The sequence below is a fragment of the Canis aureus genome, chromosome 38, assembly GCF_053574225.1.
Source record: "Canis aureus isolate CA01 chromosome 38, VMU_Caureus_v.1.0, whole genome shotgun sequence".
Classification (NCBI taxonomy): domain Eukaryota; kingdom Metazoa; phylum Chordata; class Mammalia; order Carnivora; family Canidae; genus Canis; species Canis aureus.
Window position 1 is genome coordinate 23637350 of NC_135648.1, and position 19984 is coordinate 23657333.

At 50.3% G+C, this 19984-nt stretch overlaps 1 protein-coding gene and 1 long non-coding RNA gene across 8 annotated transcripts in view; one reads left to right on the forward strand and one right to left on the reverse strand.

Annotated features, from left to right (window-relative positions):
• ATP2B4 (ATPase plasma membrane Ca2+ transporting 4) overlaps positions 1 to 16924 on the reverse strand; it is a 98965-nt gene extending 82041 nt beyond the window's left edge. For 2 of the 7 annotated variants that reach the window (XM_077886601.1, XM_077886602.1), the window contains exon 1: positions 16432 to 16918. The gene's annotated coding sequence lies outside the window, so the exon portion shown is untranslated. Of the gene's footprint in view, positions 1 to 16431 lie in introns of all 7 variants that reach the window. The other 5 variants (XM_077886597.1, XM_077886598.1, XM_077886606.1 and 2 more) reach the window with 4 other exon arrangements.
• On the forward strand, positions 1076 to 4740 carry LOC144307053 (uncharacterized). The gene is made up of 2 exons (XR_013374019.1): positions 1076 to 1653; positions 4299 to 4740. It is a non-coding gene; the product is annotated as an uncharacterized LOC144307053 (long non-coding RNA).
• Positions 16925 to 19984: the final 3060 nt, after the last annotated feature.

Consider the following 19984-nt stretch of genomic DNA (forward strand, 5'->3'; position numbering starts at 1 on the left):
GGTGGCTATGGAGTTATACCAACACAGTTATACAGAGTTATACTCCCGGCATGGGTCCAGGGCCTGGGAGGGGCAGGGAGGTAAAGAGGAGGGAGGGAGATAAAAGAGGGGGAGATGCAGCTTGGCTCAACAATTCTGGGGTGCCAAATCCCTATGCTAAGCCTCCTGGGGCACTGACTATTGTGTCTGTTCATGCACCAATCACCCCACTTTCTGGGAAGTTGTTTCCAGTCTCTGCCATCTAAGCCCAGCTAAGGATGAGCTGCTTCGAAGGGCTGTCACCCCATCCTCGGTGCCCTTGCCTCCACACTTAGAAGGACCAGGCAGGCACAAAACTAAGGAAAGCAGGCTGAGTATTAGGTAAGGGGGGAGAAGGAACTGGGCAAACATTTGTCTGAATGCGGCAGCAGGTCCTCAGCTCCTGCTAATCGTCACCATGAGAAAAAGGTGGGGCCAGTGGGGTCAGCACTTCTGACTTTGGAGACGAAGCAAGAAATTTGGATTTCAATTTGAAATTTTGAGATTTTAAAAATTTGGTAGCTAGTTCTCATTCATCAGTAGGGTTGTTTGGTTAGGAGAAGGCAGAGAATTTGAGAGTTGAAACATCCTTGAAGTACATTTAGGTCAAACTGCTCATGTTACACAGGAAGAAACTGAAGCCTGGAAAGAAAGTTTTCAGTGATTTCCCAAATTTCAGTGATTTCCCAAAAACCAAACGTGAATGGTTCAAATCCCAGGTGTCCCAACTTCTAATCTAGACCTCATTCCTCTAGAGGCCCCTGCCTGTCAGTAGGAGGCCTCTGCCACATGCAGGCACCAGATGATGAACTGTTGAACAGGGATGGTACCCTGGGAAGGGAGAAGGTAAACTTTGCTATGATCTCAACTCTAGTTTGATGAAAAAATTCTATTTGTTTATTCAGTTATTCATCCACCCATCCAACATTTAGCAATGATCATCCTATGAACCCAGGGCTGTGCTAAACACAGGGTGTTCAGAGATGACTAAGGCACCACCCCTCCTTCCAAGCAGCTCACAGGCTGTGAGTGGGCTCAGTTGACGCTGTAGCCAGAAGCGGCCAGAAGCTGACGCAGCCTGGCAACCACATTGCCATAGGTCACATGAACTCTTAGCTAAAATTCACACCCTCATTTCCTCTGAAAGCATCTCCCATTAATGGATGCCATCCTTGAGAAACTGGGAGGGAATCAGAGAATGTCCCCCACTCCCAGAGGGCCTGGAACACTTAAGTGATCCATAGGAAGCAGAAACAGGAACTGGAACCCAACCCAGCCACTTGGTGCCAAGCCCCTTCCAACTCAGGGAAGGCAAGTTCTGCTTTATGTGTTACCTTGGCCCAGCTGTCACCCCTTGCCAGCTGAAGTTTCTGTGTGGGTATGTGCTGGGAAGAAATGAGGGGCTCCCAGACTGGGACTTTCCTGCCTGTTTCTCAAGTGGCCTGTTCAATTCCAAGTGGCAGCTGAGTGCTGACCTGGGTGAGCAAGGAGTAATGGCATCCTTGGGTCATGGCTTCTACAAGCAAAGAGAGCATTGTGACCCAGCCTGGCTCCCTCCATCGACAAGAGACTTCCCAGCATCGGCTCTTACAGCATCTACTTCCAGGGGAAGAATGCAGGGCAGGAGCAAACAAGGTAAGATTGTCTTATTTTCCAGGACTGTGGTTGCACAAATATCAAGCACAACCCTGGAACTGGCACCCAGAGGGTAACCTGTCATGGGAAATGATGGAACCCATTTGGCTTCTATGGGCCTCTTGGTAGAGGGTTGCAGGAAGTTGGGGCCTCTGGGCCTTTTGGCTAATGGGGGATAATGGGCTATTACCCTTCTATATATGTACTGAGCTCAAAGATTAGCAGGGAGCAGGTAGGCAGGCTCATGGCAGGATCCATGGAGAAAAAAGAGAAACGAAGGGTTGGAAGAAGAAAAATTTTAATTTGGTGAACACCTACGATGTGTCAGCAGCAGGATGCCTGGGTGGCTCAGTGCTTGAGCCTTTGTCTTCAGCTCAGGGCATGGTCCTGGGGTCCCAGGATCAAGTCCCACATTGGGCTCCCTGAGGGAAGCCTACTTCTCCCCCTGCCTATGTCTCTGCCTCTCTCTCTCTGTGTCTCTCATGAATTTAAAAAAAAAAAATCTTTATGTGCCAGCAGCCTGGAACATAAGAAAACTGAGTCCAGAAGGTCAAATAATTTGTCCATGGTCACATGATTGCCCAGGCAGACTTGAACCCAGTTCCACCGGACATTCCCAAATCCTTACACTCGTGCTGCCGGGACTAGGAATGCTGAGGGGGGACCAAGAACACAGAGCATTGCTATAGAGAAAGGCATGGGAAGAGATCCAGGATTTGGTAAACTCTGACTCCTGTGGCTGGAAACCTAATGGAAATTAGCATTCTTTTCTCTAGTGATGGCGGAACTTGGCATTCATTGTTCCAGGAAATAGATTTTCCAGTTTCAGGAAATCAACCTTTCCCCTCTTCCCCTCACAGGACTAAGGGTCTTAGGTCAGGTGTACCAGCCAGGCATCATAGATAGTTCTAGGACCATACTTTCCTTTGGACTCCTCCACTCTGAGGGACTGCTCCTAATGTTCCCCATGTTCCCCATCAAAGTGGGCTGTGGGAGTTGAGTAGGGATCAGAGGCACACCTAACAGGTCATTCTCCAAGGGTTAGAATATTACCCTTCTTTCCTCTGACCATGGGAAGCCCAGGAGTATAGAAGATACCAAAGGAAAATCCATTCAACAACTTTCTACTGAGTACTTACTATGTGCCAGGTATTATTCTAGCTGCCTAGGATACATCAATGAACAAAGAACCTAAGGAACCTTGCCCTCATGGAGTGTACATTCCAGAAGAATCAAAGTAAAACAGTCCTTTTTTGTGTGAGGCAGTGTTGCATGATAGAAAGACATGGGTTCTGATGTCAGAGAGGCCTGGGTCAAAGACCAGCCCAACCTTAACCAGCCAGAAGATCTCTGGGCAAGCTACTTAACTCACTGGGTGTTAGCTTTCTTATCTGTAAAATTAGGACAATAACATGTTACAGTTGTGCTGTAAGGATTAAAAACAATGTACATGCAAAAAGAGGAGGGAGAACCTCACTGGCTCAGTCAGTAGAGCATGCAACTCTTGATCTTGAGGTTATAAGTTCAAGCCCCACATTGGGTTTTCTTTTTCTTTTTCTTTTCTTTTCTTTTCTTTTCTTTTCTTTTCTTTTCTTTTCTTCTTTTCTTTTTTTTTTTAATTTTTTTTAATTTTTATTTATTTATGATAGTCACAGAGAGAGAGAGAGAGAGGCAGAGACACAGGCAGAGGGAGAAGCAGGCTCCATGCACTGGGAGCCCGACGTGGGATTTGATCCCGGGTCTCCAGGATCGCGCCCTGGGCCAAAGGCAGGCGCTAAACCACTGCGCCACCCAGGGATCCCTCTTTTCTTTTCTTTTCTTTTCTTTTCTTTTCTTTTCTTTTCTTTCTTTTTTCTTTTTCTTTTTTTCTTTTTCTTTCTTTCTTTCTTTCTTTCTTTCTTTCTTTCTTTCTTTCTTCTTTCTTTCTTTCTTTTTCTTTTTTTTTTTTTGTAGGCTCCATTCCCAGCAGACAGCCCAACACAGGGCTTGAACTCACAACCCTGAGATCAAGACCTGAGCTGAAATCAAGAGTTAGACACTTAGCCAACTGAGCCACCCAGGTGCCCCAAAAATAAAACCTTAAAAAAATAATGTATATGCAATGTCTAGCATATAGCAGGGTTCGCAAATGCTAATCTTATTTTTCCAAGCCTCCTAGCTGAAACCACAGATTCTGGGACAACTCACATGCTCTCTATTTAGAGGCTGAAACCAGGGCATCATCTCTACACTATTGTGAAGACAGTTTGGTGTGATGAAGAGCGTATTTGTTTTTTTTTTTTTTTTTTTGTTTTTGTTTTTCTTTTTTTTTTTTTTAATCTTTATTTATTTATGATAGTCACAGAGAGAGAGAGAGAGAGGCAGAGACACAGGCAGAGGGAGAAGCAGGCTCCATGCACCGGGAGCCCGACGTGGGATTCGATCCCGGGTCTCCAGGATCGCGCCCTGGGCCAAAGGCAGGCGCCAAACCACTGCGCCACCCAGGGATCCCTGAAGAGCGTATTTGGGTTTGAATCTACTATGTAAGGTTAAGGAATGCCCCCTTAGGAATGCCCCCTCTAGAAACATCTGCTCCTTCCTATAGCACCTGTTGAAAAAAGAGCCCGGGGGGCCATGTTTGCTTAGTTCCCACTTCCCTCCAGCAGGCCACAGATAATTGGAGCAGGGCTGGACACAGGACCTAAGCTGGAATCAGCATCTCTTGGCATCTCTTTGGACTGAGACTCAGTTAATCTACTTGGAGAGCTAAGCAGGAAGGTCATATGGATTTGGAGGCTGAACCCACTGCTTGCATTAACCACGATGGATGCTATGCATGTGGACAAGAGAGCAGAGGAGAAGGGAGTGTATACAGCTGTAGAGTGAAAGCGTGGTCCACCCAGCGGTTGCACTCTCCCCTACTAAGGTCTGTAGTACTTCTCTGTAAACTTCTAATAAAGCCCCTCACCTTTTTTTTTTTTTCCTGTTTTGTAATCAGATGATCTCGAAGATGAATCCTGTACCTGTCTCAAAAGGTGGTTGTTGTGACATAATGTGAAAGCAGCTGACATTTAGTTGACATTCAATAAATGCTGTAAAATCTCTCCATGTTCTTGTCAACCAGTCAGTCACTCTGGCAAAGGAGAGAGGAAATCTATATGTGTTTTAAACTAGGGTTGGACCTCAGCCTTATGCTATATGAGTACCTTCATTAATCTGTAAAATGAAGACTTGATTGCCTATTTCAAATATTAAATGCAACAATCCTAGTACCTAGCACATAATTAATGAATGGTAGGTCAGATCGTCAGTTCTACTATTGTTTTAAAATTTTTATTTATTTATGATAGTCACAGAGAGAGAGAGAGAGAGAGAGGCAGAGACATAGGCAGAGGGAGAAGCAGGCTCCATGCACCGGGAGCCCGACGTGGAATTCGATCCTGGGTCTCCAGGATCGCGCCCTGGGCCAAAGGCAGGCGCCAAACCGCTGCACCACCCAGGGATCCCTGTCATTTCTACTATTGTCACTGTTATTTAAGATGCAACACATGTTGTGTTGGGTCTTCATCTAGATGAGGAGGGAGGGCCCAAGAAAAGCAGCATCTAGAGTGAGCAGTGAGAGAACAGGGAAGGCTATGCTACATAGTGGGGTTGAGGGGCTAGGCAGCAGAGAGAAGGAACAGAAATGAGCAGCGGGGGCACCTGGGTGGCTCAGCTGGTTGAGCATCTGACTCTTGATCTCAGGGTTCTGAAATCAAGCCCTGTATCAGGTTCTGTGCTCAGCGCAGAATCTGCTTAGGATTCTCTCTCTCTCCCTCTGCCCCTCCCCCTGCATGTACTCTCTCTCTCTCTTTAAAAGAATACATAAAATCTTAAAAAAAAAAAAAAAAAAGAAAGAAAGAAAGAAAGAAAGAAATGAGCAGTGGGGAATGAGAAGCAGCCCTAGAATAAGAAGCCTTATGCTTACTTAGCATTTATATGTCCCTAGCCCTTTAGTGTTTATGCAATGATTTTGCTTACCATATTTCATTCGTCCATCACACCATTCCATCACACCATGATAACATATACACATTATAGATGGGAGCATTGAAGTTCAATAAAGATCTGCATCATATGTTCCAACCAAATCTACATCCGCTCTGTGATCCTGTGATACCACACTGTCTCTGGAAATCAGAGTAGAGGGGCTGAAATGAGAAGTGAGGGTTGGAGGAGAAACTGGAGGGTTTCTCTGGGAAATTCAGTTTTTCATTCCAAGGTTTCATTCAGAACCTTTCTGGGCAGCCCAGCAATGGCTCAGCCCCACTATGCTCAGAGGCTCCAGGATGTAAGCAGGGTAGTGCAAAGTCAGACAACACGGGAGGATGGGGGCAGCCTAAGGACTGGATATACCAGGCTAGATGGACACCCAGCTTAAGCAACATGCCTTGGACCAGGAGAAGCCTTCCTCTGGCAAAGGACAAGGGCGCATCCTTCACCATCCGGCCACAGGTTCATTGGGGACACAGGGCTGCCCTGCAATTGTCTCTAGAGCCCTTCTCAGCTCAACTACATATGGAGTCTAGGCCTTATGTTTCTGAGGTCAGGGGTTATCTTTCCCTGCTCTCTAGGAACAAATTCCAGTTCTCTGGAACACTGTGCCATTCAGGGCTTGCTGTGGTCCCAGGCTTAGGACACCTGCCCCTGAGCTGAAACTAGGTGATTCATAGGCACCCTGCATCCTGGATGTGACTTCTCCCCAAATCCTCACATAGTGCCTGGCATATGGTTTGTGCTCACTTCATGTTTGTTGAGTGAATAAATGAATAAATGAACGAGCAAATGAATGACAGATTGATTCTGGCAATAAAAGCAGCCTGTGCTGATAACATTATAGCAGCCTTGACCTGCTAACCCTTAGCTCCCAAATCAGAGCTCTGTGGCAGACTCAGCATGGTTGAGGAAGAAGTGGAGATCAGAGGGCTTCCCCTTCGTGCTTCTTCTGACCTCTCAGGGGTGCCACACCCTGTGAAAAGGGCAAGGCCAGGGATACCCAGGCAGGAGGAATGCTCTGCCCACCCCTTTCCAGGACTTCTGCTTCCTCTCTCAATCACTTTGCTTCTTCCCAGTGCCAAGCCCACTGTCTGGGAGGAGCCAGGGAAAGCACTAAGAGAGGAAACCCAGCTCCATTAGGAGCTACACAGTGATGAGGGCGGTGCCAGGAGTGCTTCTCCTTTGCATTTTCTTCAGTGCTAATGACCTTGATCATTAAGAAAAGCAACAATAACAATCATGGCACAGCACTTTTATGGTTTCTGGCATTTTCCGAATGCTTCTAACACATGACCTCTCCATGCTACACGTCCTCCTTGGAAGGGCTGGGTGGGTCCTCCCTGTTACCCGGGTAGAGATTGGGTAGTGAGAAGGTTGGGCACTGATCTGGGTCACACACGCTGCACTCAGACTGGGGAGAAGTGGCTGCAGTTCTGGCTCAGCCTCAAACTGTCCAACTTGCCTGGTGTCCTTGGGCAGGTAAGTCTCCAGGTTTCAGTTTTCTCACTTGCCAAAGAAGGCAATTGCACCATTTTCCCAACTCGATCCATCTCGAATGCTCTGGTTCAATAACATGAACGACCCCCAGTCCCCGGCCAAAGCCTGGTGGTAACTGACCTCATCTGTACCGAGGTCAGAAAGCCCCTGGAAGCGTGGATGCCAGCTGTGTCTGTCCTAGCATGTTAACAGATGTCATCTGAGTGCGACCCACAAAGAAAGCTGTGGTACAGACAGAAGGCAGGGAGGAAACATCAAAAAAAAAAAAAAAATCATCCTAATAGTCCACAAGCACCAGAAGAGCACGCAGGCAGCAAGCTGCTGCTAAGGCCAGATGCCATCCTGCCGGAGACACGGGTGCTGGCTCAGACAAAGGCTGGAGCTCTTCCAGCAGGAGCAGCAGACAGCCTCCCTCACCTGCCAGAGCATCTGACTCTCCAGGGCACTCTGTGTCCTCTGCTGCAGCAGCAGCAGCAGCAGCAGCAGCAGCAGCAACACGGTTCTTCCTCCCAACCCACTTCCCCTCCCCCAACCTCTCCTCCACCAAATCTATCCTTTCTCCTCCTTCAGATTCTGTTTGGCAATCACCTCCTCCAAGAATAATTCCAGGTGAGCCCTGCTAAATTTGGGTCTCCACGTTCCCACAAATACCTTCAGATCCAAGCATCACCAGGTCATGTGTTCCTGTGCCAGATGAGGCTTCAAGTGAATGATCCTGCTCTTGTCTGCCACCAGACTGGGGGAGGTGGGGCAAGAATAGAGTGGATATTCCTCATTTCCTCCTTTCTGACTTTTGCCCATCCCAAGATATGAAGCAGGGCTTTCAGGGCACAGGAGTAGTGCACTATGGAGGAACAGTACCCTCTCTCTCCCCATGGGCAGCTGACTTGGCCAGTTAACAGAAAGGATAATGTTGGAAGCTCAGCCAGAGTCTGGACAAGGATTTGGCCAATGTGTTTACCTCTAAAGCCAAAAGTCTAGATTGAGAGGGAGGAAGGCTGGCCCAGCAGTTGGCCAAATTTCTCCAAATCCAACACATAGTTCCGATGAAAACATCTCTCTATCCCATAGCACTGAGTGCACTTACTGGTTTCCAATTTCTATTAATATTAATATGAGGCTGAACCATATGAAATTGCCTTTTGTAGGTCAGAAGTCATTGCATATTGGCAATTTCATATGATTCATGGTTCAATCTAATAACTCTGGGGATGTCATGCTCCTTAGGAGATAGTAAACCCCTTGAAGGCCTGGACCTCTGTATCTCTAGCCAGCCTTTCTTAGTTTCTGGCTTAGGACATAACAGAATGAAAGGTACCAAGTAGGTACTTCTTAATTGAACATCTAGGCAGGTGAGGTGGGGAATCTGAGGACCTGTCCTATTCCCAAACTTCAAGAGTGGCTGTCTACAGGGCAGATTCCTTTAGACCTCCTTACCTCTGGTCATCCTGGATAGAAGGATGGAACTTAGCTACAGGCTGCTATATTGTGCCCAACACTAAAATAAAAAGAGACTGGTTTGGGCATTGAGAGTTTAACCCCTTTGTAGAAAAGGAGTGTTGAATCAGAAATGCCTTTGTCCATGCCTGGTTTCATTTTGCAGTGGGGGAGACAAAAGTCCAGAGACATCATTGCCTTAGTCAAGGTCACACAGCAGGGAAGGGGCCAGATCACCAGTTTGCAGACTCCCAGTCCCACGCCCTTCTGGCAGGCCCGGCAGCATGCAAGAACAAACTCGACCCTGTCTGCCCCCTTTCAACTTCCTGGCTTGTGCTCTCACAGGCTCCCTAGCAAGACAGAAGGGGAATTAACTGAAGGATCAATAGCCCTCTCCTGCATGAAAAGAGCCCTGAGTCATGCCAGAGTTTCTAAGGACCGGAGAGAGAGACAGAGAGAGAGAGAGAGAGAGAGAGAGAGAGAGAATGGCAGTCCTGGAAACCTGATCTTTCTCCAGGGCTGGGACCAGGCTGGAGAGGCGGAGGCGGATAGCACGGTGATGATCTGGGTCACTGACAGTGCAGCCAGTACACAGTCCCTGCCAAGGTGTGTGTGTGTGTGTGTGTGTGTGTGTGGCGGCAGGGGGGGGGGGGCGTGGGCCCAGAAGGCCTTGCTTAGCCCAGGCATGAAGGCTTAGGGCAGCACAGCCAGGTTCTCTCAGAATCACCATATTATAGCATGCAAGAGGGATGGGAAAGGTTAGTTAAAAACAGCCTCGGGACTGTTGGTGGATTCCTCCTCTCATAGCTTGAGACCCTTCCCCAAAAGGTAGGTGGATGATTCTGGAAGCCTGCAGTCCCTAGGCTTTCTCAGCTGACCCATCGGCATGGTGGGGAAATGCCTGCTCCCACCTGTTGTCACTGGTCCAGCTGGCCTACCCACTGTGCCCTAGCTGCTCCCACCTGAAGTCTGGAAAGCTTGGTGCTGACAGTAGTGAGGGGGAGAAGGCAGGCCCCCAGGGGAAACCACGCTGTCAAGAAGGTCCCTCCGTGTATTGTGTGGGGCTGGGGAAATTGAGAAAGGATGGTCCTGTTGGTCAGGAGTCTCGGAGGGAGAGGAGTCCAGGAATCTAGGGGTCCTTCCTGGTATTGACTTCTCTCCCCAGCTTAGGAAAACTCCAAAACTGAAATTCTGAAAAAATTCGTACAATAAACAACCCCAGGGGCACCTGGGTGGCCCAGCTGTTGAGCATCTGCCTTTGGCTCAGGCTGTGATTCCAGGGTCCTGGGATCGAGTCCTGCATTGGGCTCCCCACAGGGAGCCTGCTTCTCCCTCTTCCTGTCTCTGCCTCTCTCTCTGTGTCTCTCATGAATAAATAAATAAATAAAATCTTCAAACACAAACAAACAAAAAACAATCTTAGACCCTTCACTCAATATCACCAATTGTTAGCATTTTGTATGCATGTACATACCCACACACACATATTATTTTTGTTGAACTATTTGACAATCACTTACAAACCCTTTGTCCCTAAATACTTCTGCATAATCTCTAAGATCGAGGATATTCTCCTACAAAACCATTGTCGTTACCATTATGATATCTTCAACAATTGTTAATTACATATCTTCTCATATCTGTATTAAAATTTGTCCAATTGTCCCAGCATGTCTCTTATGGTCCTTTTTTTTTTTGTTTTGAACCTGAGATCCACTTAAAGTTTATTCATTCATTTGGCTATCATGTTTCCTTAGCTTTTTTACATCTAGCCTGGCTTCTGCCTCCTGGCCCTTCTCCTTTTGCACACAATTTCAATGTTTCTATTAATGACATCCACTTCTTTGAAGTCTCACTCAGCTGTCATGCGGAATGGCTCACATTCTAGATTTGTCTCTTGTCTCCTCATGATAAGATTCCAGAGAAACATTTTTGACAAGAATAGAGGTGACGTGGTAGCAGGTACAGCACATCTGGAGGAACTCAGGCTGGGTGGTCCCACTATGGCTGAGGTTTGTGTATTTGACAAGGGTAGTCAGTGCTGAATCTCCCTGGTGTAAAGGCAGGTTTTCCTTTTTGCAGGGAGCAAGTCTTCCATGAGGCGATAGGTGTTGGGATCAGCCTTTCACCTAATGGTTTCAGCATTCACCAGTAAGTCTGGCCAGAAGCAGCTATTGTACGAGGGGCTGCTAACAGGCACGTGCATACTTCTGTCACTGCCTCCACCTTTCCTCAGCTGGCAACTCTGTGCTGTTTTCCCTCCCTGCTCCACTTGAACTGTTGGAATGGACTCTGGCATCTTTTACTCAGTGTCTCACAATCTATTACTGTTCTTCTTTTCAATGCTCAATGTGTCCCAAAATTGCCCTGTGGGAGCCTCCTGAAGCCAACTCCTGTGTCCTTTTGACATGAGCATGTTCTAGCTTTCTGGCATAACATGAATCATGTGTCCTCGCCCAGCCCCACACTTAGAATCAGCCATTTCTCCAGGGAGCACTGGTTTCCGGGACAGGGAAGCAGTACTTAGAAATAAACCTCTGGGTGCAAAGTGTGTTCACTGCTACCGGGTAGCACTGCTTCTAGACCCTTCCAGGGAACAGACCTAGGAGATAAAGGATCACAGGGTTCTTCTGTCTCACCTGCCCCCATCCCATATTTCTCTCTTCTTCCACAGTGAAACCCTGATTTCCAGAGCTACCTACAATAGCTCTGGAAATTGATCTATCCTACAATAAACACAAAACTGTGCCCAATTTATGACACCACAACACCGTGACACAATTATAAAGTTCAAGATTTTTTTTTTGTAGTTCTTTTTATCCTGAGAATAAGCACTCTACCAGGAGTCTAAGCATTAAACTAAAAAATTATTTGAATTAATTATTTGCTTTGTAGAGTAATCAAACTGACACTCAGTAAGTTTCATTGTTTCTGCCATGCTTTGGGGTTTGCTATTTTCTCTCTTTTGGATCTAATTTAACTTGTGAATATGTAAAATACTTACCTGGTGCAATAACCAAAACTGTCTAAAAAGGTATAATCAGGGATCCCTGGGTGGCGCAGCGGTTTGGCGCCTGCCTTTGGCCCAGGGCGCGATCCTGGAGACCCGGGATCAAATCCCACATCGGGCTCCCGGTGCATGGAGCCTGCTTCTCCCTCTGCCTGTGTTTCTGCGCCTCTCTCTCTCTCTCTGTGGCTATCATAAATAAATAAATAAAAATAAAAATAAATAAAAAAAATAAAAAGGTATAATCAGTAAAGTTTCATTCCCATCTCTATCTCCTCTACCTTGTTCCCACCCATGGTATAAGTAACCATTTAAATTAATTTCTGGTTTATGCTGTGTGTGTGTGTGTATGTGTGTGTTTGCAAAAAAATATTCTTATTTCTCCTGCTTTCTCAACCCAAAGGTGACTTACTATATAGACTCTTTTGCATCTTGCATTTTCCACTTAACATATCCTAGAAATCACATGATATCAGTTCACAGGGCTCCTACTTTTTTTGGCTGCATAGTACTCCATTGTGGATGTGCTGTTGTTCATTCAGGCAGTCTCTTAAAGATGAGCCCTGGGTGATCTCTGGGTGGCTCAGCGGTTTAGCACCTGCCTTTGGCCCAGGGCATGATCCTGGAGTCCCGGGATTGAGTCCCACGTCCCTGCATAGAACCTGCTTCTCCCTCTGCCTGTGTCTCTGCCTCTCTCTCCCTCTCTCTCTCTCTCTCTCTCTGTGTCTCTCATGAATAAATAAATAAAATCTTAAAAAAAAAAAAAGAAAAAGATGAGCCCTGGGTAGTTTCCAGTGATTTCCTTTCCTGCTACAAATATGCCTCAAAGAATCACCTTGTGCATATGTCTTCTGGTATCTGTGAATGTGCATTTTCTGGATAAATTCCTAGAAGTAGGACTACTGGGTAAATGCATATGTTGTTTTGTTAGATATTGCTAGCTTGCCCTCTGTAGGAGTTGTACTGGTTTGCACTTTCAGCACTGATTTGGCGACCAAGGTGGATCTTGCTAGAGGTGTTCTGAGCTGAGAGTTTCCCTGAGCCTATACCTGAGAGTCCTTGACCTCCTCACTGGGAAACACACTACCTCAAACTCCCCCTGCCTTAGTGATCTGTCAGGAAGGCAAGACCAAATGGTCTCACTGAATTCCATCCTAGTTCATCATCCTGAATTGTCGCAGAGCTTTCTGTACTTTGGAAAGGAGAGCAGAGATGACGGGGCCGAAGACCTCAGCTAGAGAGGAATTAGAGAAGGGAAGGCCGTAGAGAGGAGGGATCCTTGTCCCTTTATGCCTAAATTCTCACCTCCCTTTTCTCTCCTTTGGTCTCTCCACTAACCCACCCTCTACCTGCCACCTGCCACCCCCACTACAAATTGCATCCAACGGCTGCTCTGCTGACTGGGAGCCCTTGGCACTGGTCATACCTGGATCCTGCCTGGTCTCCCTCCTCAATTCCCATTCCCATGGGCTGAACTCAGAGGACTGGCTTAAGGTAGAGGCAGAACTCAAAAGTCCCTGTCATTTCTTTTTTACCATGTGCAGAGGAAATAAGTCAGTGGAGCAAGAGTGGCTCATCCAAGGGAAAGAGGAAAGAGGAGACAAAGAGATGTCGGGAGAGGAAGCATGAAACATTCCACACAAGACTGGGGGACGCCAGCCCCAGGGCCTGCTGTCTATGACCCACTCTACAGAAAAGGGAAAGGGGAAATGAGTTTGACCAAATACCAACTGGGGACAACAGGAATCAACTGCAAGTGTGAGGCGCAGGGAAGCAGCTGGGAAGGGAGTGCTGTCTGAGCAGTAGGCTGGGGAGAAGACCTCAGAGGGCCTGAAGAATTCCTCCAGAAAAAGCGTGAGGCCCCAGGGCAGGGCATTTCCCTTTGAGGTCAAACCAAACATTTGGGCCAACCCAAGCCAAACCTGATTCCTAAGGTCCTGGGGAGCCAGAACCATCACCTTCCTTCCCTCCCTCTAAAGCTTCATGGATCTGGAAGGCCCTCCACCAACAGGGCTTAGCCATGTCTTTGGGTGTTGGGTGCAAGTCCAAGAATGGAGACAAAAAAGAGAAGAGAGTTCATGAAGATTAGTGAGAGAAGCTGAATTCTTAAAATAGACGCATTTTCCTGTGGAATGTTGAGTAGCTGACAGGTGGCAGGCGAGTCAGTGCTGGGCCCAGCAGCCCCAGGGCCACAGTACCTCTGAAGACCTTCCAGCCAAAGCTGGGGAAGAGTGAGTCTACCCAGTATCATTGCCCAGGGCCCTCCACCCCGTCCTCCCCCGGCCTTACTTCTTCCGGCACTCAGGCCCTCTCCTTCTGCCCCTAACTGGGCGTTCCCATTCTGACTTTGTTCTGACACCAAAGCCCAGAGAAATCGGATGAATCTGACTCAGCCAACTCCCTCCCACCATTACAGTGGGTACAGGCTTTCCACGGTGCGGAGGGGAACCGAAGCCCGCGGGCCAAGAGAGGCATTAGCAGGATGAAGGTGATTCCCAGCTTCTTCCAAAACGTCACTTCATTCTTTCAACCAACATCGACCGAGCACCGTAGAACGTGCGTGCCAGGAACCGTGCCAGGTGCCTAGAGTCCCAGGGCTGAGACTGACTCCCTCGATCCAGTCTCGACTCCAGACTTGCCCTTGAATCTGGCCAGGGATACGGAGGTGGCCGTGGCACGGGAGGCGGCTGGTGCCTTGGCGCGCAGCTAGATGGAGACCTGCTCCTCGGGGAGAAGCCCTTCCGGAACCGAGCAGAGTCTACCCCTGGCCAGAGCACTGAAAATAGGAAGGCCAGCTGCTGGGATGGTGGGGTTCTGGGCTCTCACGCTGGCAGGGCGCGCAGAGGGAGGGGTGATTTCGGGGTGAACCTCAGCAAGACGGTGGCAGGGAGAATGGGGCTCCCCAGCAGGAGCAAGGGAATGGGTTCCCCTCTCCGTTTCCTACAGAACAAGGTCAGGGACCCTATCTTGGATCCCCCGCCCACGGGGGAAGCCTTCATTCTCTTCTCCATCAGAAGACAAGGAGGGAGAAGCTGTCTGCCCTTGGGGTGCAGTCAGATCAATCGTCCAACGCCTCGAAATGAAAAAACGAAAACTGGTTCCTGTTGCTTCCCAGGCCCCCATTTAAGCTCTCCTCCAAGAGCCCTTTGCTTCCTTCTTTCCAGTTGCTGACTCCCACCTTTGCACCCCTCCATCCAACCAAACCAGCTCGGCCGGGAGGCAGGTGCTTCCTCCCCGCGCCGCCGCCGGGCTGACCGCGCCCAGGACCCCCGGGCCACCCCCCAGGCAACAGGGCCCCGGGCTCGCCAAGCCCCGGGGCTACGGCCTCCCCAGGCCCTGCTCCGCCTCCACCTTCCCCAGGCGGCCTTCGCCGCGTCCTGACCCCTGGGCCCCCTCCACGGCCTGTCCCAGCCTAGAAGCACCCCAGGGTCTCCCCTTCCTTCCCGGGAGAGGGGGCGGGCGCCGAGGGCGCTGGAGGGGGCCGCGGACGAGGAAGGGCAGGAAGGGGCAGCCCCGGGGAGGAGCTCCGGGAGCGCGGGCGGGGTCCTGCAGCCTCGGTCCAGACCCCCCCGCGGAGACGGCGCTGCAGCCGGGGCGCGGCCCCTCCCCCGCCGCGGCAGCTGCGCGCCCGCGACTTCTCCATCCGCCACCCCCGCAGGCCAGCGGGCGCCGACTCCGCGTCTGCACGTCGCCGTGGGCCCGGCGGGGGTGCCCGGGAGGCGCCTGCGGCCCCCCGCGCCCCCTCCCCGCGCGCCCCCCCCCGCGCCCCCTCCCCGCGCGGCCGCAGCCCGGAGCCCGCCCAGTGCGCGGGCAGGACCGGCCACCCCGGCCTCCCTCCCAGCGCTGCGACCGCGCAGAGCCCCGCGGAGCCTCCCCGGGACACCGGGGGCCGACCCCAGCCTCCCTCCCAGCGCTGCCCGGCCCCGCACCGCAAACTTTCCAAGTCGCCTCCTGCTCTTTGCTCCCCTTTGGGACCGGGGATGGTGGGGCGGTGCCCCAGGGACACTCCTACAGTTGGTTCTCGACGCTCGGCCCACACTCGGCAGCCGCGGGGCGAGGGAACTCCCAGCTCCTTCCACCGCTAATTATAGACGTGAAAGCCTGGGGACGTTTTGCAAGCGGCAGAGAAACTGCTGAGGTTTCTCTACAAAGCTACAGAAATTTAATTTGTGCGCTCCCCCCCCACCCCTCCACCTCTCCCACCTCCGCCCACCCCCCAGCCAGTCTCCAAGGCAGCCCCTCCCTCCCGTTGAAAATTTCTTACTCGGTTCTTTTTTTTTTTTTTTTTCCATCTCTCTTTGGGGCTTTGGAGAAAGGGAACAGACGCGGAAAATATTTTTGCAACAGTTTTCCATTCTGCGTCTCATTCCCCAGCCAAGGGGGAGGGGGAGGGGGAGGGGGAGGGGGAGGGGGAGGGGGAGGGCAGGAGCGGATGGGGGGTGGTGGAATGAATGCTTTTTCCAAAAGCTCAGTTTGGGTGTGAAAAAGACAGACTCTCCATCGCCCTACCCCCAAGGCCCAGGAATGACAAAAGAAAAAAAAAACAAAACAGAACAAACAAAACAAAAAACAAAACCCAAGAACCTGGGAAAGGAGGAAAAAAAAAATCACTTGTTTGATCATACGGCCTCTCAGAAGGGAATCTAGGAAATACGGTGTTCGACCAATCTGGGCGCGCACACACATAACACACGCACACTGCAAACCCGGTGGCAAGAAACACGCTAGAAGGGGAAATTCGGGGAGTTTTAGAAGCTATCATGAGAGCAAAGAAAGAAAGAAAGTTTGCAAATCGCGAGCCGATTCGGTCTCTGCAAGCCTACCTGCCTTTCTAGCAAAGATCCAGGCTTCTCCAGGCGGGACTCTGCGGCCGGGTCTCCATGGACCTGGTAGGGTGGGGGTGACCACCCACCGGTCTCCCCAGTGGGGCAGCCACGCCAGAGATGCCGGCTTTGCGCTCCAGCCTTTCCAGCTACGGCCCGAGTGGGCCGGGTCTCCTCCCCCGGCCCTCCCAAAGGGAAGGACCTCTCGGGTTCCTGGAAGAAAACGGGTTCAGGGGAGCCGCACGGCTGTCTCTGGCTCGGTCTCCTCCGAAGGAAGGTTCCCCAGGAAGTTCGTGCCCCCCCCGGCCGCCAGCGTTGGACTGTCTTAACAGCAGAGCTTTCTTAAGAAAATGCTTGTCATGGCAACAGCTCCAGCCAACTCGGGCCAGACTCGGGCTCAGCAGCTCTCCCGGAGGGGAGGGAGCCGGAGGGGAGGAGCAGCGCTGGGCCGGAGGTGGGGCTTGGCTCCTCGGTGAAGGTGGCCCGATTTGGAGCTACAGCGGCTCCCTGGTTTGTCTTAAGGGGGAACGAGACCTGGAGGGGAGGAATCCTTTCTCTGCTTTCCTCCCTGCCCTTGCTGTCACTTGTAGGAAGGAAAGCAGGGTGGAGGTGGATGTGGGTGGCGGTGTTCAACCGTCGCTGGGTGGAGGGAAAAAAGGAAGCTTCAGGGCTGGCGGTTGGCTTCCTGCAGCTCCTAAGGGCCTCTCAAGCTCTTACTCACTCACACACGCGGGGACCCAGGAACCCGAGGTGTCTGCAGCACTTGTGTCACGGGGCCCCCACCCTCCTGCCCCTGTCTGCATAGGGGACTCCCTGGAGAGGAGGAATTGCTTGGGATGCACACAGGTACACAGCTTTGCTTACACACAAATCATAGTACACACCTCCTCACCCGGGCTTCGCACGCGCACTTTCCCGGGTCGTATTTTGGGCCCTCTTGCCTCATTACTTACGGAGGCCCATCGAGGCCCATCCACCCTGCATGATGCCGGCTGCCGTCTCATGAGCCCTACTGTGTGGTCTAAAGCAGAAAAGCTTTGCGTGTTTGGCATTAGTTCCAATGCTCATGGCAATCTTGGAAGGTACTTATTATTATCCTCATTTCAGAGTTGAGGAAATTGAGAATCGGTGGCTGGCCCAAGGTTACACACTTGGTTAATGACAGTGCCGGGATGCAAAGCCAAGTCAGATGGACTCCGAAGCCTGTGAGCTTTCCTGTGCTTGTATCCTACTCTGACACACATTTCCATTTTAATTTGCCCACACTCAGACATCAGTGTGCACTTAGACACAGCCTATAAATTGTCAATCACACCTCCGCAGCTACACTCCCACCAGCAATTGTGCAAGAGTGCCACCCATAGCTTTTGCCTGGATTTTGCTTGTGGCTTTCAAGTACAAACATGCACCATCCACTGATTCACACAACAAATCTACGGTGACTGATACATTCCCACACCTACCTCAGCACACCCCTCATTCATATTCATGTGCTTCTGGAAGGCAGGTTAACATACACTTCACCCGTCAGAGTTGTCAACTGTGCAGTGAAGAAGGTGACCTACTACAACTTCAGGGGTTTGGAAAGAGGCCTCTTAGATCCGTCCATCCCAACCCAGCCCGTCACACCATTACTGCCCTGCTTTGCATCCTGTCCTCACTGTCCAGGGTGGAGAACAACATGCACACGGGGAAACAGACTTGTGAATTAGACTCCCAGGGTCTGCTTTCCTTCTGCCTATTAGCATCCTCTCTAGTTTCCTAACATTTGAATTCTTTTCTCCTATTTTCCTATCCTATTGTTTCTCAGGATCTCATCCACATCTGCTTTCTTTCTTTCTGTTTTTTTTTTTTTTTTTAAGATTCTTTTTATTTATTTGAGAGAAAGAGAGAGCAGATGGTGGGGGTGGGGGAAGTAGGAGCAGAGGGAGAGGGAGAAGCTGACTCCCCGCTGAGTAGGGAGTCAGACAAGGGGCTCCATCCCAGGACCTCAGGATCCTGACGTAAGCCAAAGACAGCTGCTTAACTGACTGAGCCACCCAGGCTCCCCAGCCACATCCTATTTCTGACCTCAGGAAAATTAAACAGATAAAATGCAGGGAGATTTTTTAGATGTGTTGCTCAGGGCTCAGAATTTAGAGCTCCCCAGTGTGGTCCTGGAGATTCCCTGCCACCAGCTCTTTCGGGAACCAGGTCCAAAATCGGCCTCTGCCTGTCCTGTGCCTCTTCTCTCCTGCCTGGTTGGTGGAAGGTTGCAGGGGTGTGGAGGGAACTTCAGGAGCCACCTTGTATGGTAACCATCCATAAACTTCTTGTTTATCCTCCTTGGCACTTAGAGGACACCAAGGGGGAGATTTGTTCTCACTCACTCCCTGTCCCCCTCCCCACTGCTTTGGTCCCTCTGACCCCACTCCCCAAGGCTTTTCCACAGACGAACTGCTAGCAGGGAGAGAGACCATATCTTGTTAGAGTTTGGAAGGTCCTACTGAAATGTCAGCTTCAGGAGCCCAGATCAATTGTTGGAGAAGACATGGGAATGGAAGGAAAGGCATAAGCTGAACAGAGCTTCAGATTTAATGGTTTGTCAGGCTCCCTGCTGGATTGCAATAACTTGACATTTTAGAGTCCAATGAGTGTCAGTTGCATCTTTATCATGAGAAAGCCAGTCTCCAGAATGGTGCTTTAAATGTATTAAAGTGTATTTTAAGCTCGTCTGCAGTGGCTGTGCGTGGAAGCATTGCCTAACTGTTCAGTAAACCTGTCTTGGGGGAGTAACAATTTAGGCCAGATGTGTGGTCCCATTAAAGGAGAAGTCTCCTTTGGCTGCCTGGCATGTGGGGCTTGGGACGTGATGCCTGTTCATAGCTGGTTAATGTTTGAAAGACAGGATCCTCTCTTCAAGCTCTCTGGGCTCAGGAAAGACAGGTTCTGTGGGGGGAGGTGCTGCCAAAGAGGCTCTGATGTGTGTCCCACTTCTGGCTAGCTGGGATTCATGGGCAGGCCAGGAATATGGCCTCTATGGTAGCCATCAGGGAGGTCCTCCCTTCTCTCAGAGCCCAGTGCCCCCACCCCTGCCCAGTGGGCGTTGTGGGATGAGAGAAGAGGAACCCTCCACCCCATTCCAGCCCTCAGCCCTGTGTAGGCTGGAGAGAAGGATGTGAGAGGTGGGTCAAGGTGACTCCAGGGGTGGCTGCAGCCTGATCTCTGTAGCTGAGCCAGCCACTGGGACCTGTATTTTCTGGAAACCCAGAACTCTCGGTGCCTAGTTTCTTGTGACAGCAGGCTTGAGGTCTAGAATGGATAAAAATAAATCCACCCGTAAAAAATAACCGCTAAATGTAAGACAGTGGAGTTTTGCCCCTTCCCCTCACCATCACAAGAGGGAGGTCACTGCCTCTACCGTGAGATGTTCCTGACTTGGCTGTTGTGTGTGGCTGGCTGCCATAGCCTCTGAGGAGCCCCTTCTTCTTCTTATCCCCACCGCCCCCTTGACTTTATAGGTTCTCTGCTTCATTAGCTCTCACCTGGCTTTCCTCAGCTAGGCCATGGCCTC